We start from the raw sequence: 27,694 nt of genomic DNA on the forward strand, positions 1-27,694 counted from the left end.
CTGCATGAATCTCCCTTAGGCCCCGCCCAGTGACGTCACGCGTCCCTCTGCGCATGCGTCCACATTTTCGGCCAAGATGGCGGCTGTTCACCTCGGAACTGTAAAACACTTAGCCACAAGTTATTTTTCAAGGTGCTCGCTTCTCGCTGGAAGGGTTTATTCTCGGTCTGAATCCCTCTCTCCAGCTCCTGCAGCCTTACCGTCTGGAAAAGCGCGTCTCGCCATTTCACACGTAGACAAACATAGCACTGCGGCTGCACCGCCGTCCCTGTAGTGAGTATAGAGAGTATGCATCCCCGCGGAGAATGCTGGGTAGCTACTCCGCCATTGAGGAGATTCACACAGAAGATTGAATCTGTTCATTAATAATTTTCTCTTTCCTGAATTCCAATCTTCTGCTATCCAAATAATCTTTGGAAGAACAAAATTGGCGGTTAGAAAAACATCTTAAAATTGGATGCATCTCTCAAATCATCTCTACAACATCATCTTGTCATTAAAATACTAGATCTCTCAAATCATTTTGTAAATTCCCGTCCTGAACTGATCGTGGTCGATTTTGGAAACACCTTTAACAGGTGGATGTTTAATACTCAAGCCAAGAGATACATTTGTTTATTCTGAATGTCTCTCAACATGTTTCTTTTGTCATCTCATTTTGCAGAGTAGTGGAAGGAATGAAAACTGAAGCGTTTCTCTGATGCAAGTTCTGTGCTAACTTCTCAGCTCCAAGCTCCGGCTAGAGAGTTTACATTGAAGTACAACGACATTGATTCAGAGGTGAATGTTTTTGAGCTTTCATCTATAATTCAGTAGTTAACATGTTTTGCTGTGGTTCATTGGTTAGGCCCTGGTGTGATCTCTTCACTGTGGATCTGAATCCCTGTCCTCCATGACAATCTCTTTGCCAATGTCCAACCTGCGCTACCTTTAATAATGAGTATTTTAACTCTCTGTGACAGTTTATTGTTATTTCTTCTAGTTATGGTCAAATGAGAGCTTCGTCACTGCAGGTCCCTGAGGTATGTGCTGTTAATTTATTCCACTCGTATGTGTGGCCTCCCTCACAAACATCACTCAGACCCTGCTATGCTCTATTTTTGCTTTCATTCTTCATGCTCCCTCTTACACACACTATTCCCTTCCCTGCTCGTACACACCCATGCTTACCCCGCTATCACCTTCCCCCTCCCGTCGCCTTCCCTCCCCGTCACCCTCTCCCCCCGTCACCCTTCTCCCCCCGTCACCCTTCTACCGCCCGTCACCCTTCTCCCCCCGTCACCCTTCTCCCCCCGTCACCCTTCTCCCCCCGTCACTCTTCTCCCCCCCGTCACCCTCCTCCCCCACGTCACCCTCCTCCCCCACCCCCGTCACCCTCCTCCCCCACCCCCGTCACCCTCCTCCAACACCCCCGTCACCCTCCTCCCCATTGCCTTCCCACCCTCCCCCATTGCCTTCCCAACCCCCATTGCCTTCCCACACCCCATTGCCTTCCCACACCCCATTGCCTTCCCACACCCCATCGCCTTCCCACCCCCCATTGCCTTCTACCCCATTGCCTACCCACCCCCATCGCTTTCCCACCCCCCAATCGCCTTCTCCCCATTGCCCTTCCCACCCCCATCGCCCTTCCCACCCCATCGCCCTTTCCACCCCCATCGCCCTTCCCAACTCCATCGCCCCTCCCACCCCATCGCCTTCCCACTCGCGCCTTCTCCCCCATCGCCTTCCCACCCCATCGCCTTCCCACCCCATCGCCTTCCCACCCCATCGCCTTCCCAACCCATCACCTTCCCACTCCCAACATGGCACGGAGTCCAAGTCACCCTCTGGGACAGGTGGAGAGGGAGGGAGTGGGGAATGGGGGGGTTGGAGAAGAGCGAGAGAGCGTGAGGGACAGGTTGGGGTGAAGGGGGGATGGTGGTGAGAATAAAACCCAGTGAGAGAACAAGACAATGAGAATGAAAGACCGAAAGCAGAATAAACAAATACCTGGTGGGAGGGAGACAGAAGGACAGAGAGAGAGAACTGACAGGGAGAGAGAGAAAAACGACAGGCGGAGGGAGAGAGAAAAAGCCCAGGGAGAGCGAGAGAGAAATTGGGAAAGGCTGAACGATTAAATAATTGCAGTAAATTAAACGATTAAACAGTGAGGAGGCAGAGAGTTGTAGGAAGGGAATCTCCAGGGGAACGTGAACAGGATGGAGATGGGAAGGATGGAGAGAGATGGGGATTGAAGGAAAGATGTAGGAAAGGGAGAGAGGGAACACGGGAATGAAGATGAAAGCTGCAGTGAGTGACAGAGGCAGTATCATCTGTGGGATCAGACTGTGCAGCAACTCCCTCTCTTCCCCTTTCTGCCCCTTTGTCTCCCCCACCCCCTCCAGCCCAGAGCTCGCCCCTTATGGTAAAAATCACAGAGATAGCCTGAACCCCACAATTCTTTTCCATGTGTGTGTGTGTGTCTGTGTCTGTGTCTGTGTGTCTGTGTGTAAATGAACAACAAGGAGACAGGACGGTTTCTGATTATTCTCTCTCTGGTTCCAGCTCTTGTCTGATGATTCCTCACGGCAGAATGCTTGGATTCTGTCTGTCTCTTCATCGTCCGAGTTTCAACTCCCAAATCAAATCTCCTCCTCGGGGGGAGAGACTGTTGTACTGTAGGGCACTCTGCAGGTAATTTGAGACACAGTAAGTTCCCACAAGTAGTATTACTCTGATATTAGAACAAGTCTTTGGATCGAGTTTCTCATTTAAGGTTTTAATTCCTTCCTTGGGAAGTCCTGTCTGTCAGACACTCACTGGGGATTGATGTGTTTGTGTCAAATCCCAGGCCCCGGTTATTTTTACCCCAGGTTCAGATCTGTTTTAAAAATGACAGGGCCGCTATCTGACAGGAGCCACTTAACCAGAGGCCCCTAAAACTCAGTGTCCCCAGAAGGTTAAACCTCGGGGTAAATAAACACACAACTCACGTGGGCCCCCATGGGGAGTAGCCTGTCGACCAGGCCCTCAGGACCGTGTCCCCTCTGGAGAAAGCTTTTGCACAAAGGCCTCCTGAACCCAAAGTTTCACTCTTTGAATCTTCAAGCGGGCAATCTTCCTTCCAAGAAATCTTGGAAGGAAAGAAACAACATTAGTTGAAAGGCAAAGGAGAGGGGGCGAAGGCGTGGGGGAAGGGATTGAAGGGGGAAAGGAGAGGGAGGGAAGGAGAATTGGAGGCGGGGATGGAATGCAAGGAGTACGGAATGGCGGGGGGAAGGATTGGAGGGGAAGAAGAGTTGGGGAAAGGACAGGGGGAAGGAAGGTGGGATGGAGAGGGGTTAAGAGGGGGAAGGACGGAGTGGAGGGGGAAGGAGACGGGGAAGGAGGGGCGAATGGAGAGTGGAAGGGAAGGGAAGGAGATAGGGAAGGAGAACAGGGATGGAATGAGAAAAGGAGAGCAGGGATGGAAGGAGTGAAGGAAAGAGGAGAAGGGGGCAGAGTAGGGGGGAAGCAATTGGTAGGATCGGAGAAGGGAGAATGTAAGGGGAATGGAGGGGAGAGGCAGAGAGAGAGAAAGAGAGTGTGGGAGTGGAGGAAAGGGGAAAGGAGAAGATGAGTGGGTGGGAAGGACTGGTGGGAGGGGCAAGGGTGAAGTAGAGGGTGGGAAGGAGAGGGGGAAAGGAGAGGATGGAAAAGGAGGGGGGAAGGAGAAACGGGTGGCAAGGAGAGGAGGAATTGTGGGGACGGAGGGAGTGGGTAGGAGAGAAAGGGGAAGGAGAGGAGGGGGAAGGAGAGGAGGAGGAGAGTGGGCGAAGGATGGGAAGGAAGGAGGGAGAAGTGGAGAGGGGAGGATAGGAGGGGGGACAGAGAGAGGGCGAGGGTGGAGGGGAGGAGGAAGAGTAGGGGAGTGGAAGAAGGGGAGTGTGTGTGAAGGAGGTGAGGGGTTGGAGAGGAGTGCAAGGAGGGGAGGAAGAGCGGGGAGGAAGGAGAGGAGGGTGAAAGAGATGGGGAAGGAGAGGAGGGTGAAAAAGGTGGGGAAGGAGAGGAGGGTGAAGGAGGTGGGGAAGGAGGGGGGTGAAGGAGAGGAGGGTGAAAGAGATGGGGAAGGAGAGGAGGGTGAAAGAGATGGGGAAGGAGAGGAGGGTGAAAAAGGTGGGGAAGGAGAGGAGGGTGAAGGAGGTGGGGAAGGAGGGGGGTGAAGGAGAGGAGGGTGAAGGATTTGGGGAAGGAGAGGAGGGAAAGGAGAGGGGAGGAAGGAGGGGGTGAAGGAGAGGAGGGGCAAGGAGAGGGGGGGCAAAGGACAGGGGAGAAGGAAAGGTGGGGGAAGGAACGGTGAAGGAGAAATGGGGTGAAGGAGAAGTGGTGCGAGGAGAAGGGCAGGAGGGGATTGGAATGGGGAGGAGATGGGGGAACAAGAGGGGAAGAAGGAGAGGAGGGGAAAGGAGAGGGGACGGGAAGGAGAGGGGGCAGAGGGAGGAGGGAGTTTGGAAAGAGTGAGGAGTAGGAGGAGGAGAGGTGGAGAGAAAGGGGAATGGGGAATGGGGGTGAGGTGGAGAGGGGAGGAAGGAGGGGGTAGGGGTGTGGTGGAGAGAGGACTGGAAGGAGATGGGCAGGAGAGGGGGAAGTTTAGAGGGGAGGAGATTGGTTGGAAGGAAGTGTGTAAAGGAGGGGGAAGGAAAGGGAGTGAAGGAGGGCGGGGGACATCTCTGCCTCTGTCCCCAATCATTCCCCACCTGTCCCCAATCAGTCCCCAGCTGTACACAATCATTCCCCACCTGTCCCCAATCAGTCCCCACCTGTCCCCAATCAGTTCCCACCTGTTCCCAATCAGTTCCCACCTGTCCCCCGCCAGTCCCCGACCGTCCCCACTTATACCCATCGGTCCCCATTCAGTCCCTGCCCAGCCCCGTCTGGCCCCATCTGTCCCGATCAAATCCTGAGAGTTCTCCCTGAATATAACTGGAATAAACCGAACCCTGAGATAACAACCAGGACCAGGCGAAAGGGGAGGATTCTGCAGTGAGTATCTCCCTCGACCCTGTACCAATGTCAAAACAGTCCCATGGTCACCCCACCACCCCGCCCCGATTAGCGTTATAATCCAGGACCAGAGCTTGGAATGAATGGGACCATTTGTTTTGGGATCAGGAACTTGCTTTCCCACCAAGACCACCTTCCCCTTCCCCCCCTCTCTGCCTTCCACAAGGACCGTTCCCTTCGACACTCCATGGGTTTGTTCCACTCTCACCCTCCAAATCCCCAGGTACGTTCCCCTGCCACCGGAAAAGATGCAAAACCTGCTGTTACACCCCCATCCCCCTCACCTCTAGGGCCCCCAAACCCTCCTTCCAGGGGAGACAGAGGTTCACCTGTCTCTCCTCCAACCGTGTTTCCAGTATCAGGTGCTCCCGATGTGGGCTTCTCTACATCAGGGAGACCCAACGGAAACTTAGGGAATGGTTTTCCGAGCATCACAGCCGGGCCCCAGGGACTGACCAGATCTCCCAGTCACCGCCCAGTTCAATTCCTCCCAACCACTCCCTTTCCAACATGACCATCCTTGACCTCCTGCATTGCCACAATGAACCACACCACAAATTGGAGAAACATCTCATCCTCCGCCTGGGCAACCAACAGCCTGGAGGACTCAACACTGAGTTCTCCAATTTCAAATAACCTCCCTCGCCATCCCCTGACTCCCTTCCACTGCTCTCTCACACTAATTGGATTCATTCCTCCCATTGACCAACCAAGTGGGACCCTCTACCTGTAATCACCCCTTCGCTCTCGTTTCCCCCCACCCTGGCCTGTTCCACTCCTTCGTCCTCCCTCACCCTCCCTTCCCCTCCCACCCCATCCTCCCTCCCCAAACCCTCACACCCAATCGCCCTCCCACCCCATCCTCCCTCCCCATCCGTTACCCCTCCCCTTTGCCCTCCCACCCCATCCTCTCTCCCACTTTGTCCTCCTTCGTCCTCCCTCCCCACTTTGTCCTCCCTCCCTCCCCCTTAGTCTTCCCTCCCCCTCACTCTCCCTCCCTCCCCACTGCCTCCTTCTCCCCTTCCTCCCTCTCCTTCTGTCGATCCCTCTCTCCGTTGTTCCACCCCCCTTTCCATTCCGTTTTATCACCCATCCGTCTTTTTTCTGGCCCCCCTCCCTTCTGTCGACTAGGCCTCAGACCTCAGAACCTGTCCCCCTCTGGAGCTTGGCCAAGGTTTTCCTCGGCCTGAACATTTTGGATCTTCATGTTGCAGCTTTCCCAACAAAAGTTCATCCGGATAAAAGAGAGAACAGATTACTTGAAAGGGAGAGCGAAAGCATTTTGAAGGCAAGTTACACAGCAAGATCCCATATTTAAAAGCACCTCTGCCCATTGCCAATGTATTAATGTATCTAACACATTCAGCAGTTAGGAAGGAACATGATGTGAGAGCAGATCTTACCAGGGATTGGAGGAGGATAGTGAGGGAAAGGCATCAGTTTATTACACTCTGCAGTGACCTGGGATCAATCGCCTTTTACTGAAAACAGTTCCCAACTTGTACGTGCCTGTAGCTCCCTCCAGCCTGAAACCCTCATTCCCCTCTCTCCTGTCTCTGAGCCAATGGTGTCTTCATTCCCAGGATATAGACAACACGGGGCTAGATGCAGAGTAAATCTCCCTCCATATGTCTGCATCAAATACTCCCAGGACATGTGCAGCATGGGGTTAGATACAAGTATAAATCCCTCTGCACTGTTCCTATCAAACACACACAGGATAGGGACAGCATGGGGTCAGGTACAAAGTTAGGCAGCATTGTAGACAGTGCAGATGGTACCTTAACATTACAAAGGGTTATTGATAGACTGGGTGAATGGGCAAAGCTGTGTTAGATGGAGTTTAGTGCAAGCAAGTGTGTGGGTATCAGGTTGGAGTACAGAGAGGGAGCACAAAGGAGGTTTACAAGAATGATCCTGAACCTCAGGGGTTACGTTCTGAGGGACACTCGACAAATGAGACCGTTTTCCTCCAGAATTGAGAAAGTTAAGGGGTGATCTGATCAAAGCTTTCAAGGATAAAACAGGATAAGAAAAGTTAGATCAAGATCAACGATTCCCACTGGTTAGAGATTCTAGACTGAGAGGGAGCAGAGTCAGAGAATGTGTGCCCAGAGCGTTCAGGAGAGATGGTGGGAAGCACTTTGACACACAAATGCTGGGAGAGGTTTGGGACTCTCTTCCACAAACAGCAGTGGATGCTGGATCAATCGTTCAGGTTAAATCGGAGAGAGATACATTTTTGTTCAGTGAAGATATTGAGGGATATGGGCCAAAGAAAGGAATGTGGAGTTAGGCCACAGATCAGTCATGATGCCATTAAATGATGGAACAGGCTCGAGGGGCTGAATGGCCTCCTCCTATTCCTATGTTCCAAAATAACGATCTCCCTGCACTGTCCCTATCAACCCCTCCCAGGGCATGGACAGGATGGGGTGAGATAAAAATTAAAGCTCCCTTTACTATATCCCCATCAACCCTTCCCAAGGCAGGGTCAGAACAGGATTAGATACAGAGTTAAGCTCACTCTACACTGTCCCCATCAACACATCCCAGGATTGTTTAACGGAGCTTTGATATTTGAAAATGGTTCTTTTATTCTGTCATTCATTGTCCCTCAGTAACTCTGTGTGTGTGCATGCGTGCACATGTGAGAGACTGAGAGAGACAGAGACAGAGACCAGGGCCCTGCATTACTGGGTCAGGTACTATTGCGGAGAAAATATAGAGAACCACCAGGGGACGCAGAGAGTTCTTCAAGAAATAGGTCTTTTATTTGTAAACAAAAAACCGTGACACTGAGAAAGCAGATTCTTGAATGCCGCCAAACCTCAGGGCCTGTGGATTTTTATATCACTTTTATCATGTTTCTTTGTGCTTATCAGCATGTCCAACTATATTAATCAACTTACCTCACTCCAGCTGCACAATAAACCAGTGATGTTAGTTCCCATTACCTCTTTAGTTGTACATTCTAATGTCATGATTAGATATATATTGCTAACTCTGCTGCAGTGATCTTTCATTGCAGACTAACCTGTCCTGATAGATATTTAGCTATTCCATCTATTACAATTGTCTCCTGTCTCAAGCTGACTCTACTAACTATTAATTAGATATTTTAATGTTATGTCCCAAATATTTACGGTCCCAATCCTGTCAAAATAACACTTCACAGAGAAACTTGCTTTATTACTTGTGTTATCTCATCTGGCCATAGTGACCTTATTCTGCTAATTGGTGTAAGAATGTTCCACTATGGTTATCCCATCCTGCCCCTGCCTTCCACAGACCACAGATTCCCAGTGGTCTTCATGCTTTAACCCTTCCCATGCTTTCATGGTCTTTATTTTCCATCGACCTCATTCCAACAACAATACCATTTGTTAGTTAAACAGGATGGAAGACAGCACCAACTATAAGGAAGTGTTTTACGGTTTCTGTTTTTGCTAAAACGCTTGGGCGGTGTGCTGGATCAGTCAGGAGATTGTCTGTGTGGAGTTTGCACATTCACCCCGTGTCTGCGTGAGTTTCCTCCCACAGCCCAAAGATGTGCAGGTAAGGTGAATTGGCCGTGCTAACTTGCCCAGAGTTGTTCAGGGATGTGTAAATTACGTGCATTAGACAGCGGAAAAATGAAGAGTAATGGGGTAGGAGAATGGGTCTGGGTGGGTTGCTCTTTGGAGGTTCGGTGTGGACTTGTTGGGCCGAAGGGCCTGTTTCCACACTGGATTGATTCTATGATTTTTTAAAGGAAATAATAGATTATCCGGTCACAACCACAGATAGTATTGGAATTTCTTGCGTTTAAAGTTGCTATTTAATGGCAGGTCTGTCTCTGCTATTGTGATTGACAGCACTTGAAAGGATTTGCTCCGTGTACAAACCAGTGTGCTCATTTTGCCCACTTATCTCTGAGTTGGATACCAGAATGTTGCACATTCTCCGCGTTTCTGAATGGGTTTCCTCTGGGTGCTCCGGTTTCCTCCCACAGTCCAATAATGTGTAGGTCAGGTGGATTGGCCATGCTCAATTGTCCACAGTGTTAGGTGCATTAGTCAGAGGGAAATTGGCCTGGGTGGGTTACTCTTCGGAGCGTCGGAGTGGACTGGTTGGGTCAAATGCCCTGTTTCCACACTGTAGGGAATCTAATCTATTTATGACATAACATAATACATAGTAATCTGAGATTGACCATGTTCTGAATTTATTGTTACAATATTTAGAGACTGTCACCTATACGTCCATCTCTCGTCAACTGGTCTGTTGAATTTCACTCATGTTTTGTGAGATATACCAACTGGGAATTTGCTCAGTGACATCTTAATTAGGTTACTCCGAAGTCCAAGCCCTCAAACAATAAAGTTTTCCTTTGACATTGAATTTAAAGGTGTTTCTCTGCAAATGGCCAGACTCAAAATGATCTCAGCAGATTCAGCCTTCACTTCACAGCAAAGTATCATCTACCTTTAAATGGGAATATACATCATCTTAAAAGCTAAGGAAATAATTGTGACTTTCAATAATTACTTCCAGTAACTAACATAATCCAATAAATAATGCATACCTTTTCATAATTTTTACTGGAACTGTTAAGCTAAGACTATTATAAAGTTGTTTAAAACTTAGGGAACTGCAACTACATTAACATTGCAATGACTAATATTATGGACTAGGCTCGACCACTCACAACATTCTTAAGCAGGCAGCCCAGAGCATAACTTTGCAATTTACTTCGTTAAGTGTACAGTGAAAATTACCTGGAGTAAGATAGCTAGGTTGATGACTAGATTTTAAACAGACAAAAACATTATTCACAAAATTACACAAAGAACAAAGAAACCCTACAGAACACAACCTATCCAGCTACACTTAATTATGCTGTTCCGAGTACAACAGTTCCAATGTTAAAAATCAGTATCAGTATGTGAGAAACAAAGCTCCCTCACTTCAATAATTTCAGTCTGAGACAAGATCTGAAGCAATCAGTATGTTTATTATACACTTACAAGCGTGGTGCCTGAAGTAAGGCACCCAGAGTTTAGCAAGTACGTATCTTATATAGGATTCACTACTCCAACCCGGTGCCCATTACTATTCTTTATCTCTTGCCTTATCCGGCCTTATGCATAACAAAGTACAAGTTTTACTTGGCCTTTTCACCACATCCTGCTGTGGTCCATTGTTAGGTATATTCTTCTTCACTATTATGTACTTCCTCCGCCTGTGCCATTTCCTCCCTTTCCCCAACCATATTGATCGTTATGACCTTTTAATTGGGGTTTGCTTTTGTTTTTGCAGAAATGGGAAACAGATGCTGATAACTACTGTTTGTAAAAGCATATCTGGCTTAGCCTACACCCTCACAGCACCTTATCTATTTGTCTGTAACATCTACCATTGTTTGCAGGCACGTTTCATTCTTGAATGCACATTTTAGCTAATACAACAACAATTATATATTTCCTTCACATAGTTTTCATTCTTGTTGACTCAGCTCTTGGTTGAAACAATTATACACTGGTGTGAGTTCATTTACCTTGCATAATTGATCATGATTGCAGAAGTAACACTATTTTTCCCGTATCCCACAATTTCCCCCTTTTTCTTTAATTACCATTTGTTATCTTCTGCATTTTTCTTTTAAGCATCGCCCCCAAAATTCGCAAGCATCATTCCGGAGATTTCACCCATCTTGGTCTCACTCATCCCCTCATTATTTAGTCGATAAAGTTCCTCTGCCTGATTCCCTTTTAGGGGCATCTGTTTCATTAAGGCTGTTTCAATCAGTCTTTGGGTGAGCCCTCGTATACAGGGTGTGATACAACAGCCAATGGCCACCAATACCCCGACTACTACTATCAGGGAAGTAAGGATGGAAACCACCACCCTCTTCCATTTTCCAAACCATGATTCAAGCCATCCCGTGAGAGATGTGTCTCCTCCTGAACTCTCAGCCATTTCCTCTGCTAAGGTAGTCAATCCCCTTAAGGCCCGAGTGATTGAACCATCAGGCACAGTGTTATTAGGAATAAAGGTACAACAACTTCCTCCTAACATCATACACACACACCCTTTTTCTGCTAAAATTGTACCAAGGACCATTCTGTTTTCCCATGCCATCCTACTTGTCACATCAAGCTGTTCTGATATTCCTTTAACCGCATCTCTTGTATAAGTTATAAATCGCTGTTGATTATAGAAAGTTTATCCAATCTACATTTTCATTAATTGTTACCCACCAAAGGAGAGCTGACTCAAAGCCTGCTGCAATCTGGTTACGAGCCTTTAATTCATCAGGTACTCCCTTAGGGACTCCGACCGAATCAAGATAAATCTTGTCATCGAAAGAAGTGTCTAACAGTGGTCTCTTACTCCTTTCCTTTTTCCCTACTATCTTTTCCTTCTCAAATGCCAGGGTAAATGGAATTGCCAATTGTACAATTGCACATATCCCTCTCCAATCCGGAGGGAGGGTGGGTCTCAATATTTTGCCTCCACAGTACCACCACAGATCCGCTCGGGGAACCTTTAGTGCTGAGTAGTTCCCTCCCTTCTCCGTTTCGGTAACATTCTTAATCTCTGTCCATAATTTCAGCTCCCCCAAATCTCTAGACCGACTTGTACCTTGTCTACGCACACATGACGTGTGATTTCCGACTGCAGCTGAAAACGTAGGGGGGGGGGGGGGGGGGCTTTTGAATCCTCTTTCTCCAAGGGAGGGAACATCAGAAATAGGGAGGTTTCATGCCCTTCCTGTCTCGCTTCCACCCGAGCGGAAAGGGAACCATCTGGGCCACTGGCCTACCGGAGGCACATACATAGCAATTTCTCTTATTCAGACTTTTTACAGTATACTTTACCCATTCAACCCAGGCATTTGCAACCCCATACCCAGTTTCTATTTCAATGGTCTGTTTTAAGGCCTTTACCTCTGTAATTTTTACTACTTTAGGGTCATCGGGAGGGGTGAAAGGTTGTACCTTATTATCCAATAGTTCTACCCGTTTTCCCTGGCCTACGCTATTTCGAAAACAACAGCCTGAGAAATCATTCCCGTTTGTTTTCATTTCTATCCCAAATGTTTCATTTAATTGTATCTCATAGATGCCCCCACCCCCCCTCCCCCAGCCCAGAATTGCTTCGTGCCATGTGGTTTTCTTTATTGTTAGGTATATTGGGTTACACTTTTTATCGGGACAATCGCGAGCTGGTCGGAAGGGGGCCCGGTGTACTGTGACGAGACCATTATACCAAGTACCATCCCCGAGGCCATCCCCATAGGACTTAAGATGTATATCAGAGCTGCGGTACTGTCTCTGATTATCTATATCCCCACAATTTACTAAGCTGCATGCATCAGCGTCTATTACTTGTGGATTATCAGACTCAGGAACCATTAATAATACATATGAAAATGGTATTTGACAAAATCCCAATACTAAGATGGCTAGCATCACAACTCTAAACATTCCCAGTATTCTAATCATCATGCTGAAGCACAAAAAGACATAATTTCCAATCTGACAGAAATAATCCCGCGCTCGCGTCGCCACTGTATAATCAGTTACTCAAAGTCTCTTTAGTCTGAGTTTCAGCGGGTGTTGCCTTGATTCGGCTGTACAGACTTCTTCCTCAACTGGAGGGTCCACTGGCCCTTTGATCCGAGTGTAATGAGTCCAGACTTTCTCCGCCATCCTTATTGCCGTCTCGGTAGTCAAAAGAGCCTGGCACGGCCCTTCCCAGTCCTGCTGCAATTTAGTTTCTCTCCATGATTTTACTAACATCCTATCACCCGGCTGGATGGGATGAACGGTGAATTCAAGGGGTGGAGTCTGTGCCAATAAACCTTGTTCCCTGAGGAAAGACGGAGAGGAAGACAATCCCAGTATATACTTCTTTAAAAACAAATCTTTAGTTTCGGGAATTGGCAATTCTCCATTCGTTCCCAGATAAGGTAATCCAAATAAGATTTCATAGGGGGATAGTCCTAAATCTTTCCTCCGCGAAGGCACAAGCCCAAAAGGCAGCCTTAAAATCTATCACACTAAACCATTTGTGGCCATGAGGGATCTTACTTAATCTCTAATCAGTCCCTCAATTACTGGTTGCAGTCCTCGTGTACCTTCTATGGAAATGGGATATTGTCGCTCACAGACAATGTCCCCTTTCCTTTTAAAATTTATTAGAAGGGGAGGGATCTGTAGTTTTCCATGAGTCCCTTCCCTAGCCCATAAAATAGGGTCTATCTCTCTCTCCACATCCTCTGTCAACATTGTCATTTGTACAACTAATTCTTTTTCCTGAATTCCAATCTCCAGTCCTAAGAGGATAATTAAGTCTCTCCCTCGTAAGTTACTTCTTATATCAGGGATGTACAACAATTCCACTGTGACCCTATCCTTAGGACCTTCTATCATCATAGGTTCAAATACTGGAACAGTAAATCCTTCCCCTTTTACCCCTGAAACAGTAATTGACCGTGTCGACATTTCTACTTTCTTTAGTTTAAAATTCAGCGATGACCGTGCTGCCCCCGTATCTACTAGGAAGACAACCTCTTCCCTATCGGGTCCCACCCTCAGGTTTATCAAGGGTTCCTGGTGGGCCCCCCCGCCGAGGGCAGGAACCCCGACACCCCTATTATTCATCAAAATTCATTAGCGAAATTGCCCTTTCTTCCCTTTTTAGATCAGGACACTCCCGCTTAAAAAGCCCTATCTTCCCACAATAATAGCATCCTGCCTGTGGAGACCTCCATCTCTGCTCCTGTCGCTCAAACCCTCTATCAAATGCTCCCCCTTGTCCTCTCCCTCTCCCTCTTCCTCTCTGTCCTACATGCTGCCACCTGCCACTCCGGTTGCTTACTATTGGTTCCATTCTTTTCTTAACTACCTCATCAACCGTAGCTACCATCATTTTCACCTTCTGTTTTTGTCTCTCATCCTCTCTCTTTACAAACACTTTCTGTGCCTCTCTTAACAATTCATCTAATGGTTTTTCACTCCTCCCTTCTATCTTCTGTATCTTTCTCTGGATGTCTGGCCATGCCTTTGTCACAAAATGTACTTTCAAACGACCCTGTGCCACTGGGTCCTCAGGGTTCATTCCAGAATATTTCCGCATTGAGTCTCTTAATCTCTGCAAGAAAGCTGAAGGCGTCTCATCTTCCTCCTGTCTAACTTCAAAGGCTTTAGTCAAATTCTGTGACTTCGGAACTGCCTCTCTTATTCCTTTTAGAACCAGGTCTTTCAATTCCCTCATTTCTTCTCTATGCTCCGGGTTTTGGTTTTCCCACTGGGGGTCTCTGAGGGAAAACTTCACCTCTCCCTGTCCAGCATCCCCATCTCCAATCGGGTGTTCCCTGTCCCATATTTCAATGGCTGCTCCTCGTATAAGTCCCCTTTCTTCCCCAGTAAATAGTATATTCAAAATAGGCATTAACTCCGCCCAGGTATACATGCTTGGCCCCAAAAATTGATCAATTTGTTCAGACAACCCCACCGGACCCTCAACCAGGACTTTCATTCCCTTTTTAAATGCTCTGATCTCCCCACTGGTGAGGGGGGCACGAACAGAGTTGTTGTCTCTGGTTTGTTACCCGTGCCACGTGATAGAGATTCGAGGAATAGGGAAAGAGAACACTTAAATGCGTGGCTACAGGGATGGTGCAGGAGGGAGGGATTCCGGTTTTTGGATAACTGGGGTTCTTTCTGGGGACGGTGGGACCTTTATAAACAGGATGGTCTACACCTGAACCTGAGGGGCACCAGCATCCTTGGGGGGAGGTTTGCTAGTGCTCTTGGGGGGGGGGGGGGGGTTTAAACTAACTCTGCAGGGGCATGGGAACCCAGATTGTAGCTTCAGGGTGCAGGGCCTGGAGTGTAGGGAGGTTAGGAACATGGCATCAATTTCCAAGGAGGGTGTCTGTAAACAGGAAAGTGGCTTGAAGTGTGTATACTTCAATGCAAGAAGTATACGAAATAAGGTAGGTGAACTTGCAGCGTGGGTTGGTACCTGGGACTTCGATGTTGTGGCTATTACGGAGACATGGCTAGAACAGGGACAGGATTGGCTGTTGCAGGTTCCAGGATTTAAATGTTTTAGTAGGGTCAGAAGTGGGGGAAAAAGAGGGGGAGGTGTGGCATTGCTTGTCAAAGATAGTATTACAGTGGTGGAAAGGACGATGGATGAGGACTTGCCATCTGAGGTAGTTTGGGCTGAGGTTAGGAATAGGAAAGGTGAGGTCACCCTGTTAGGAGTCTTTTACAGGCCTCCTAATAGTCCAAGAATCATTGAAGGAAGGATAGGGAAGGTGATTCAGGAGATGAGTGACAGTAATAGGGTGGTTGTTATGGGGGACTTTAACTTTCCTGATATTGATTGGGAAAGCTATAGCTCAAGTTCGTTAGATGGGTCAGTGTTTTTTCAATGTGTGCAGGAGAGTTTCCTGACACAATATGTAGACAGGCCAACAAGAGGTGAGGCCATACTGGATTTGGTTCTGGGTAACGAACCAGGCCAGGTGTTAGAATTAGAGGTAGGTGAGCACTTTGGGGATAGTGACCATAATTCGGTGATTTTTACTCTCGTGATGGAGAGGGATAAGTGTGTACTACAGGGCAAGAGTTATAGCTGGGGTCAGGGAAATTATGATGCGGTAAGGCATGACTTAGGATGTGTGGCTTGGAAAAGTAGACTCCAAGGCAAGAGTGTAAATGATATGTGGAGCTTGTTCAAGGAGCAACTATTGAGTGTCCTTGATAATTATGTACCTGTCAGGCAGGGAGGAAAGGGTCGTGCGAGGGAGCCGTGGTTTAATAAGGAATTGGAATCCCTTGTTAAATGGAAGAGGGCGGCCTATCTCAAGATGAGACGTGAAGGTTCAATTGGGGCGATTGAGAGTTATAGGGTAGCCAGGAAGGACCTGAAGAGAGAGCTAAGAGCAGCAAGGAGGGGACATGAAAGGTCCTTAGTCGGTAGGATTAGGGAAAACCCTAAGGCTTTCTATAGGTATGTTCGGAATAAAAGAATGACTAGGGTAGGAATAGGTGCAGTCAAGGATAGTAGTGGGAAGTTGCGTGTGGAGGCGGAAGAGATTGGGGAGACACTGAATGAATACTTTTCTTCAGTATTTACTCAGGAACAGGGCATTGCCGTCGATGTGAATACTGAGTCACAAATAAGTAGAATGGATGGCTTTGAGGTATGTAGAGAAAAGAGGTGTTGGAAATCCTGGAAAAGGTGAAAATAGATAACTCCCCTGGGCCTGATGGCATTTATCCTAGGATTCTCTGGGAAGCAAGGGAGGAGATTGCAGAGCCATTGGCCTTGATTTTTATGTCCTCTTTGTCGACAGGAGTAGTGCCAGAAGACTGGAGGATAGCAAATGTGGTTCCCTTGTTCAAAAAGGGGAGTAGGGATAACCCTAGTAACTATAGGCCGGTGAGTCTCACTTCTGTTGTGGGCAAAGTCTTAGAGAGAATTGTAAGGGATAGGATTTATGCACATCTGGATAGGAATAATGTGATCAAGGATAGTCAGCATGGTTTTGTGAAGGGCAGGTCGTGCCTCACAAACCTTATTGAATTCTTTGAAAAGGTGACGAAGGAGGTTGATGAGGGGAAAGCGGTAGATGTGGTAGATATGGATTTTAGTAAGGCCGTTTGATAAGGTTCCCCATGGTAGGCTACTGCAGAAAATACGGAGATATGGCATTGAGGGTGAGTTGGAGGTTTGGATTAGGAATTGGCTGGATGGAAGAAGACAGAGGGTAGTAGTTGATGGCAAAGTTTCTTCATGGAGTGCCGTCACTAGCGGTGTTCCGCAAAGATCTGTTTTGGGACCATTGCTGTTTGTCATTTTTATAAATGACCTGGAAGAGGGGTTAGAAGGTTGGGTGAGCAAGTTTGCGGATGATACGAAAGTCGGAGGAGTTGTTGACAGTGAGGAAGGATGTGGCAGGTTACAGCAGGATATAGAGAAGCTGCAGAGCTGGGCAGAAAGGTGGCAAATGGAATTCAATGTAGCTAAGTGTGAGGTGATTCACTTTGGGAAGAATAACAAAAAGATGGGGTACTGGGCTAATGGTCGGATACTTGGTAGTGTGGATGAGCAGAGGGATCTTGGTGTCCATGTACACAGATCTCTGAAAGTTGCCACTCAGGTAAATAGTGCGGTGAGGAAGGCATATGGCGTACTGGCTTTTATTGGTAGAGGAATTGAGTTCCGGAGTCCTGAGGTCATGATGCAGTTGTATAAGACTCTGGTGCGGCCGCATCTGGAATATTGTGTGCAGTTTTGGTCGCCATACTATAGGAAGGATGTGGAGGCACTGGAACGGGTGCAGAGGAGGTTTACCAGGATGTTGCCTGGTATGGTCGGAAGATCGTATGAGGAAAGACTGAGACACTTGGGGCTATTTTCATTAGAGAAAAGTAGGTTTAGGGGTGACTTGATTGAGGTGTACAAGATGATTAGGGGGTTAGATAGGGTTGACAGTGTGAACCTTTTCCCGCGTATGGAGTCGGGTATTACAAGGGGGCATAGCTTTAAATTAAGGGGGGGTAGATATAGGACTGAAGTTAGGGGTAGGTTCTTCACTCAGCGAGTCGTAAGTTCATGGAATGCCCTGCCAGTAGCAGTGGTGGACTCTCCCTCTTTATGGGCATTTAAGCGGGCATTGGATAGGTATATGGAGGATAGTGGGTTAGTATAGGTTAGGTGGCCTTGGATCGGCGCAACATCGAGGGCCAAAGGGCCTGTACTGCGCTGTATTCTTCTATGTTCTATGTACAAACCCAATCTCTTTGTCCCCTATTTGTACCTCCCGAAGGGGATAAGTCGTTACGTTCTTCCACTTTTTCTTTTTTAAAGAAATATTGCAATATTTCTAGCTCCCTATAACTTCAAATACCAATTCATCAATTCATGCTGGACTAACTTTAAAGCCTATACCTAACTTGTAAATATATTTATAGATTTACGTTCATTTATTCAGTATTTAATATTTAAAATGTAAAATGCATACAGTTCCCAATTTTGAAATCCACTGTAATCACCCAGTTTTAGTCCCTTAATTTAAATCCAAAATTAGTTTTCTTAAGTAGTCCTGACCAATCGTTGCTCAATTACAATACTATAGGTCGTAAAATAATCAGAGCTGCCTTAAAAGAATTTGTCTATTCAAGTTTAAAAAAAAACTTTTAATGCATGAACAATGGCTGAATCCCACGTCACAGATATTAACCATAGAATTTTGTTTTTACTACAATCTAATGTTGAACTGAAACTTCAACTGTCCTCCATAAATCGCTTTTATGTAAAGATAAAAGAGATTAGTTAGAAACTGACATTAAGGCAGTCATGACTTGTAAAAAGAACAGGAGTTATCATTCTTTTTTTTCATAATCTCTATAGAATCCTTAACCTTAAAAGAAATCATGTTAAGTTTCCATAATAAAAGTCAGATTCAAAACAGTCCTGGAACTCAAGCTCCAGGGAATAAAATGCAAACATTCAATCACCAACAAACAAATGTTCATTCAAACTAAATCACAAAGGGTTAAACTTTCTCCCAGCTGTACAGCTCTTTTCATTCTCTCTCTCACACACATTGACATATAAATTCAATTATTTACAAACCCAGTCTTCATCCAACCTGTACTTTGGCCAGAAGAGAGCGGGACGAAGAATGGATTCCTTAGTACATACAAAGAAACAATATTTAATCATCTGTCTCCCTTGTACAAGTATTATTTTGCCAATTCCACAACATCCTGCCCAAAGGACTTTCTGGAAGTATGTTGTAAGGGACCCCGCCTCCATTTCTATTGCCATTTTCTTCTTTTGTTTTCCCGGAGGCTTTTTCCTTACCCTCGGCACAACCCATATTGAGTTCCTTCGTTCGTCCCTTATTAACTACTAAAACTCAATCCCGGCCACCAAGGCAGTACTTAAAGGTCAGTTTTCTTACCATGGTCTGTGCACAGAGTTGCCTGGTCCCTTTTCGCTGTATTTTCTATCGAAGTCCTATCACTGTCTGATTCAGATGTCACTCTTGTGGGATCCGTACCAGTCGCCCAAGGGAGCGGACCAAACCGGGACACGAGACCGCTCCTCAATGGGGAACGGGACGCGTCTTCCCAGTGTCCAAGGCCAGCCACTCCCCCCGGCGATGGAAGAAAATCCCGGACAGCCCCCAATGGCAAGAAACAAAGCTCACACACTTCAATAATTGCAGTCCGAGACAAAATCTGAATCAGTAGTATCCTTTATTTTTACACTTGCAAGTGGGTGCGATGTCCAGTGCCAAAGCAAGGCAGAGGACAAAACACACCAAATTCAACAAACTCTTGATATTTATATAATTTGGTTCTTACATTTTTTTTCTTATTTCATTGTTTTTTCCCCCTGTTTACATCCTCCATTTCCCTTAGACTGGTCCCACCACTCCTGCTTATCTCTTATCTTATCTGGCATTGTCTGTGACAAAATGCTTAAATCTGACCTCACAAGGCCGTTTGACCTTATCCCACTGCAGGTCATTGTTAGGCATATTCTTTCTTCATCAATATCTACTCTTTCCATCTGGGCTTCTGCCGAGACCACTCAGATCTCTATGACCTCTTTAATTAGGGTTTGTTCATGTGTCTCTGTAAAAGTGGGAAACCTACTGTTTGTACAGGCTTTTTAGCTTGACCGCATCCCCTCACAGCATCTTATCTATTTGCCCATAATATCTACCATTGTTTTGCAATCACGTTTCATGCTGACATATAATATTAGCTAATACAAAAACAATTATGTATTTCCTCCACGTAGTTTCCATTCTTGTTGACTCAGCTCTTGGCTGAAACAATTACACACTGATGTGAGTTCATTTACTCTGTATCAGAAATTATAATTGCAGAAATAACATTAATTTACCTATATCCCACACTATCAAAAACATTACAGAAAAGCATTTAGACTGAGATGTGCAGTTAGCTAGTTTTAGGAATTAACTTCAAGGTATGATGTTGACTGCCCATTAATTATAAAGTCCTGACAGGAAGAGTAGCTGTATAATTTTACACAATGAAACGAATTTATAACACAAGTCATATTGCTAATCTTATAGCAAGTAAGTTAAAACTAACTGTCTTTTGTATTTCTTTGTACATATATAATTAGGACAGTGAACAATATGAGGAGTAATTGACTTTGATAAAATAAAATATAATGAATAGCATAATTCAAAACGTTCCAACTGATAAGGCATCCTGAGAGGCCAGAGGGAGTGCAGGAATAACTTTGGAATCTGAATTAATAAGATGCGTGGAAAGATCCCAAAGCCTGGAGATTATAGTACCTGTTAAACAACATGAGATGAAAGGAATTTGGGAATGTCCATTAGAATGTCCATCTGCGATTATGTGTTTGAATTGGGTCTCTGGATGAGGAGGAGAGGGTTGTAACCACATTGCACGTGGCCATTGTGATGCAGAAAGTCCATAAAAATGCTGACTTTTATTGTACATGTTACAGTGTGTCATGGATCTCCCTTCCGAGATTGGCCTTGGGGGATGATCCCTTTGTTAACTGATTGCTGCATGAGTAAGCATCTTCTACATGCCTGAGCTCAGCCTGCCTCCTGAGTCCTCATTCCCTGTCGGGTGAAAACACTTCTACAGCTATGATGACATTTCAATTCAATAAATACATTTATTGAGTGTGAAATGATTAAATTCAGAGCGATATAATTTTCATGATAAAATTACTTTACATTTGCCTTTTTTTGGTGTACAAGAAAACAATTTGATTATATCAATTTGTTCTTTAGTTCAACCAACAATACGTTTTAAATTATTGTGAAGATCACAATGGGGGAAACGGAAACTAGTCTTCAGCTCAAATGTCACATGGTGTGATTGTTTCTTTTCTTCAAACCATGTGGCCTCCAAAATGATTTTTATTTTCATTTCATTATAAGAAAACAATTGCTTGGAAATGTTGACAATTTTCCTTTTCCTTCCATGTTAGTTGTCAGTGAATAATAATCACACAATTATGAGAATTCCTTTACGTACCAAATGTCATTAACACTATACTTTGTTCACTTTAATTGCCTAATTCTGAAATAAATATCGAAACATTTATTGTGATAAAAATTACATTAATAAAGTTGACATGATGCTTCAAGAAAACTATTGGAAGCATATAACTCTTGCATTGCCTGCATTTTTGAACGAAATCATTTTTTTTCAATTGTTGCTGAATGATTTTTTTCACATTATACAGGTAAGTTTTATGCTTTAATTTGCAGTTTCTTAATTGTAATGAATATCTAATCAAAACCAGAGCAAAGTGCTTTCAAAGTATTAAGTCTATTTATCTGTCAGGATTATAAAGGCATTTATCAAATACAATAATTACACAACAGTTTTACTTAGACTTTGTAAAAATGCAGTGATTTTTAAAATTTCTTTCATTATTTCTTATTGTCAATGCGACGATATTAATACCTATTTGTTCAGGCCAATCCAAAAATAAAACGACCAATAATATCCCTTGCAAAATTCTTTGTAAATATATGATTTTTGCTCATTTGAAAGATAACAATTATCTTACCCTTTCAAATTCAGAGAGCTCCAAATATCTTTCCCTGCAATATTACTCTTCATTTCGAGATATTACTCAGTCTAATATCAAGTTGAGATATCTCATTATTCTCAAATTCATGAATACGATTTTTAAAATCCCTTTGTTGCTAATATATCTTATTTAAAATAATTTTGCAATCCAGTAAGGGATACAAATGTGGAATTATGCTTCCGTACTTCAAGGACATTGCAAAGTACAATCTCTCAATCATTGTGAATATTGTATTTATTTTAAACATGGAAAAATTTTAAATTGATTTGATTATAACTTACTTCGATGCTGACAATTACTGTATATCCAATCACAATATCAGTAGATTATATGGACGTATCATCGTTTAGTCCAATAATCACAGTATCTGCTATATACTTTCTTCTGGACACTAATTCCATTCAATCAATATTCCTCGGAAAATATTTTAGAATGTTGCAGTCATAAAGCTGGAATATACAAAGTCATGATAGTCACTAATTTTCTCTTGTTCTGTAGATCTTAGTTAAAACAACACATAGAATTTTATGCTCCAGTGATATAAATATGAGAAAAGATCAATTACTTCTTTAGTAAAATAAACAAAGGCCACTTGATATTATTTATCATTTTTTAAATTACTGGTCAGTTTATGAATTGTGTGAGATTTGATTTTAGCTTTCCAGTCATCTATTTATATTGAATGTGACATTGAAATGGTGTGAAAATATCAGGTTGTGTTCATTTGAAAATTGGATTTGCAAACTCTCACTTATCCCATTGATTGCATGATGGTTTAAGAAAGTTTCACTCAGCAATCCTAGTAAATATAAAAAACTGTCTGATTTTAAATAATTTCATTCACACCCAATTATCAATCTGTTCCTAATTCATGTAAATATCTCAATTTTATCCAAACCAGTGTTCATGCTAAACAGTACACATAGAGCTACACAAAGACTTTCATCACCATCTGATTATTGTTCAGTAGAATAACCAGAGTATGATCCTTTTTGCTCCTGAAACCAATGACAAGCGTTTGTTTACTATTCCACGCAACAAGAGCAATTGATATCTTCTATTTCAGTTCAGTAGTTAAAGATGATTTATGTTGCTTAAAACAATGCTTCTACTTTATCACAGATATTGACTGTAATACAATCATGTAAACAACAAACGTTTTGTCATTCTAAAAATCTTTAAGTGTACTTATTTTAAATTTGTGTGCAAGAGATATTTCAAATTACAACCATTTTTGTTGCATAATTCAGCAAACCTAAATTTTGAATTTGTGGAAGTATCCGTTTTTGCAAAATGGAAGTAGTCTTCAGTTTATATAACACATAAAATGACTGTTTTATTTTCAAATCATGCTCTCTGCAAAATGATTATTGGTTTCATTTCTTTGTAAGGAAAGAACTGATTTGAACATGTTTTTTTTTTGTCTTTTCTATTCCAACATTTTTCATCATTGTACAATAATGACACAATTATTAGAATTTCTTTATATACCAAATGTCATTGCATCATTTGTTCACTTTCATGCTCACTTTCATTATCTATCAATTTTCTTCCAAATTTAAATGCCTGAACTCTGATCATAATATTAATCATCTAAATTAAAATAACATGACTCTATCACGAAACCATTTGATGGAAATTCATATTTCTTGTGTTAACTGTATTCTTTAGTAAAGAAAGAAAACAGTGTTCTATAATCACTGAATGGCTCACTTTTTCTTCAATTCATAAAGCTAGTTACTATATTTTATTCCACAATTTACCAATTTTAATAAATATCCAATCAACATCACAGCAAAGTGTTTTTGAAATGTTGAATCATTTTAATTGCTCATAAGACCATAAGACATAGGAGCGGAAGTAAGGCCATTCAGCCCATTGAGTCCAGTCCGCCATTCAATCATGGCTGATGGGCATTTCAACTCCACTTACCCGCATTCTCCCCGTAGCCCTTAATTCCTTGTGACATCAAGAATTTATCAATTTCTGCCTTGAAGACATTTAGCATTCCAGCCAATATTACAACATTAATTATCAAGTCACTGTCATGACAATAATTGAGCAATTATTTAAGAAAGTCTTTTGAACAAGTAAAATGAGATTCACATTTTAATTTAACCAATTGTTTCTGAGTACCAACACTGCAATATGAAACTTTTTTTTCAGGTCAAGTATCCCACAATGGATCCAAGGACTTCCCATCCAACATTAATTGTAAATGTCTAATTGTTGCTTACCTGAATGATCACCATAATCACAGTCTTTAAATTCACAGGCCAGCAATTACTTTTCACTGCAATAATTCCTGTTTGTTTGCACATATTCCTCAGTCACATAGCAAAACGAGATTACTCATTATTTCTAAATTCATTGATCGAATTTTATAATCCAGTTGTTGCTCATACGTAACAATTATTTGATCCAGTACGTGCCGTACATGTGAAATTTCGGCTCTTTATATGAATTACTAAATATATTGTAGTGTACAATCTCTCAATCATTGTTAATATTAATTCTTATTTTACCCGCGGAAACATAGTTGAATTCATTTCAATACACTTCACTTCGATGCGAACACTGATTGTATTTTTAATTACAATAAGATTTAAGTATTTTTCATGCAACAAAATCATGTAAAATTCCTGAGTTTTGTTAAGTCAAATGAAAAAGAATTAACATATCTGTATTGTTTCATTAAACAATGACAATGCATTTTAAATTTTTCAAAGTTGAGCATTTTTGCAAAGAAGTGATGTTGTCTTCAGCTGAATAATCGCATTGAATGACTAATTCACAGAATCTGCTGTTTATTCTCTTCGAGTTCCCAAGAAACCAAATTAACTAATTCTGCTGGTTCTAAATTCCTGGAAAGTATTTGAGAGTGTTGCAGTCTTAAAGATGAAGCAGTCTATGTGAACGTACTGTTTTTTTATTGGAAAGAGCGTAATTCAAACATTTTAGACACATAAATCGCTATTCTGTAGTGTTACTAAGATGGAAAGCAAGTCAATATCTTCATCAGTAAAATAAGCAAATGCCACTTCCCGTTATTCATTAGTTAGCTATTTCCCAAATTTGTTGTTAAACAATGCAATTCACCTGAATATTGTTGTGTCCTTTGACTATCATAATTTTCTAATTATTGTTCATTCATGATTTGTCAGGGAGTTTTTTTTTCCATTCACCTATTCATATTGAATGTAAGATTAAGACGCTTTGGCAATATCAGAGATTATTCATTTGGAATTTGACTTTGCACGTCTCTCACTTATCTCACTTGTTGCATGGGGGCTGGGGGTTGAGAACAGATGATCAGTGGTTAGCAGTCCTGTCTTACAGCGTTATGCATTGGGATTCAATTCTCTCCTCGGTCACATGTCTGTGTGGAGTTTGCAATGTTCTGGTTTTCTCCCACAAACCCAAGATGAGCAGGTTAGGTAAATTGGCTATGTTCTGTTCAGGGATGTGTAGGTTAGGTGCTTCTACACAGTCGGGATTCCGTAAACTTAGAATTGTGTTTCGTTAAACAAAACTGACATTTTTTTTAAAATGTTACCTTTAAAACTTATCTTTAACTGTCAATTGTCAATCTTGTAAACTATCTCAATGTTATTGAAATCAATGTTCAAACAAAACACTGCACAGAAAGCCACACAAAGATCTTCATGACCATCTAATTACTGTTCAGTGGAATAATCACAGTAAATATCTTATTGTTGCTGTGGTTCTGTTCGCCGAGCTGGAAGGTTTTGTTGCAAACGTTTCGTCCCCTGTCTAGGTGACATCCTCAGTGATTGGGAGCCTCCTGTGAAGCGCTTCTGTGGTGTTTCCTCTTGCATGACATTCTTATATCTTGAGTATTCATGAAAAATGTGCAACATGTCCTTGGATGTAGAGTGTGTTTCATATTATCTGTAGGAACTTGCAGAAGGATGTTAGTGAATTGTATTTGAATCAAGTTCTGTGCCAAATTTAAGCCAACCGAATGAGAAGCCCTGTGATAGCGATAATGTAACATTTTCTGTAAACAACGCAGCGAACCACGAAAACCCAGTTTTCAATCAAGTCTATTTTGCACAACATTTTTCTGTGTCCCATTAAATCAGTGAGTATTAAAAGGACTCAGTCCCGGTCCTGGTCATTGTGACCAAATGTTCAAGGCAATAAATGGCAATGATAATGATGCTTGACATTGACAGGTCTATTCGTACTCACTAGAGTCACATTGTATTACAGATCACGTGAGCAGAGGATAGGATGATCCTTCTGGCACCCTGAGACAGTGCGACAATTAATCCCACATTATTTGTCTCACTCCATACCATACACCATTTCGCCAGCGGACTGAGATAACAGGCTTCCATTTAATGCAAAGCTAAAACAAACAGCTCAGCACATTAACAATCTATAGTAGTTCATGGAGAACCAGCTGCTACACCTTTCAACACCACTAGCTCTTCTTACACTTAACATGTTCAGTTGCAGGTATTATGCTATTTCTTTCTGATGAACGTTAACTAATTCGCGAGTGTGTCACATTTGCCTTCTCATCCAGGCACTCCAGAATCCTTGTCCCTGTTAAATTCGCTCCTTGTGGGTCTGCACGTGGCCTGTCAAAATGCTGGAATCATCTTCTGAAATTTTTTTTTCTTCCTGAAAAATCATCTCCAATTTCAATAACTGGCAGAATAAAAATTACCTGCTGTCAACGTCTTTGTCGCTCCTTGCTGGTTTTGAAGCTCTAACGTCATACACTCACCTGAACGAGGGAGGTTCCCTCCTAGTTACCCTTAGCAACCTCACACCCGCTGGAAAACCTCCATTAGGACACAACTCAGTTATTCCCGATTTGTGTTGCGTGATTCTTCATCTATTCCCCCATCCCTTTAAACCCCTTCTTTTATTTTCTCGTGGCTTTATCTCCCAGGAAATCTCATTTCCGTCATCTCAAACGATTTTATATCGAGGGAACTCTGACCATATCCTTCCTAACCATATTCCACCCCACAAACCACGTGTACTTCATCATGTCTTTATATACCATTAAATTTCGTCCTGAGGAATGATGCTGGGTCCAATTCAACTCATGAAAACTTACCACTATGCTATGCAATCTGATTACCTGTACAATAAAGATGAGGGCGATTTCATTTCCAGCTGAATCGGTTGGCTGCAGCAACATTGGCTCAAATCGCAGTCACACAGGTGATTGTTGTTCTTATTTTTATTTCTTCTGAACGTGTGCTGAAGTAACACAGTGAGGAATCAATTAATATTGTCAGACATACATAAGCGGTGTGTTAAATCTGAGATTATGAGAATAGTGCAGTTTTGATGAACATACCAGAGATTGTTCAAATCTCAGGCACATGAGATTGACAGAGAGCAATGTTGAGCGACATAGATTGTCTTGGCAAATGCCAGTGTTATGAAGTTGTGAGTGTAATGTACTTTTAATGGCGCTGAAATGTCTGGCTAGCACAAGGAGTCCAGAACAAGGTAACAACATAACATTTGGTCGAAACAACTAAGAGCTGTGTTACATGGATACAAAAAAAATACGAATTTGGCCAATCAGTTTAAATTATGCCCCAATCAAGTTACAATTTGGTATTTTTACAATGTTAAAACCAATGAAACGATCCAACGTTTTGTGGGACAAATATCGGACATTTTTAACAGTTACCCAGGGCGGCAAAGAACAGCAAAGAGAGCAGTTGAAAGACCAACAGTTGTAGGGTGTTAGTAAAATCTTCAAGAGGTGCCCATCTGGAAAAATAGATTGCATAGAAGAAATGCATCAACACCGACCTGGAGAAATAAATCTACAGAGGAAGATACAAAGAAAAGATTCGCCAACTGACTGGTTTTGAATTGTAATTTTTTTATAAATGTTAATGAAATCTGGTTTGGGAAGGTATTGTAGAGGAGAAGATTAAATACCAGTTTAGAGAAAGGCGTTGAAAGTAACTGTAAGTTGATTATTCTGTTTCAAATATCAAAATATAATGTTATTTTTATCTTTAAATAATGA

At 43.2% G+C, this 27,694-nt stretch overlaps 1 long non-coding RNA gene across 2 annotated transcripts; it reads left to right on the top strand.

The window, feature by feature from the left end:
* The first annotated feature begins 165 nt into the window (after positions 1-165).
* LOC148138021 (uncharacterized) lies at positions 166-23,958 on the top strand. 2 transcript variants are annotated; one of them, XR_015754145.1, is made up of 5 exons: positions 166-273; positions 665-780; positions 983-1,022; positions 2,548-2,676; positions 23,827-23,958. It is a non-coding gene; the product is annotated as an uncharacterized LOC148138021 (long non-coding RNA). The 2 variants fall into 2 exon arrangements; XR_015754146.1 differs by lacking the exon at positions 23,827-23,958 and adding an exon at positions 9,416-9,580.
* The last annotated feature ends 3,736 nt before the right edge of the window (positions 23,959-27,694 follow it).

This window comes from Chiloscyllium plagiosum, unplaced genomic scaffold (genome assembly GCF_037043375.1).
Source record: "Chiloscyllium plagiosum isolate Xiang-an unplaced genomic scaffold, Cpla_swu_hap1 HiC_scaffold_42, whole genome shotgun sequence".
Taxonomy (NCBI): domain Eukaryota; kingdom Metazoa; phylum Chordata; class Chondrichthyes; order Orectolobiformes; family Hemiscylliidae; genus Chiloscyllium; species Chiloscyllium plagiosum.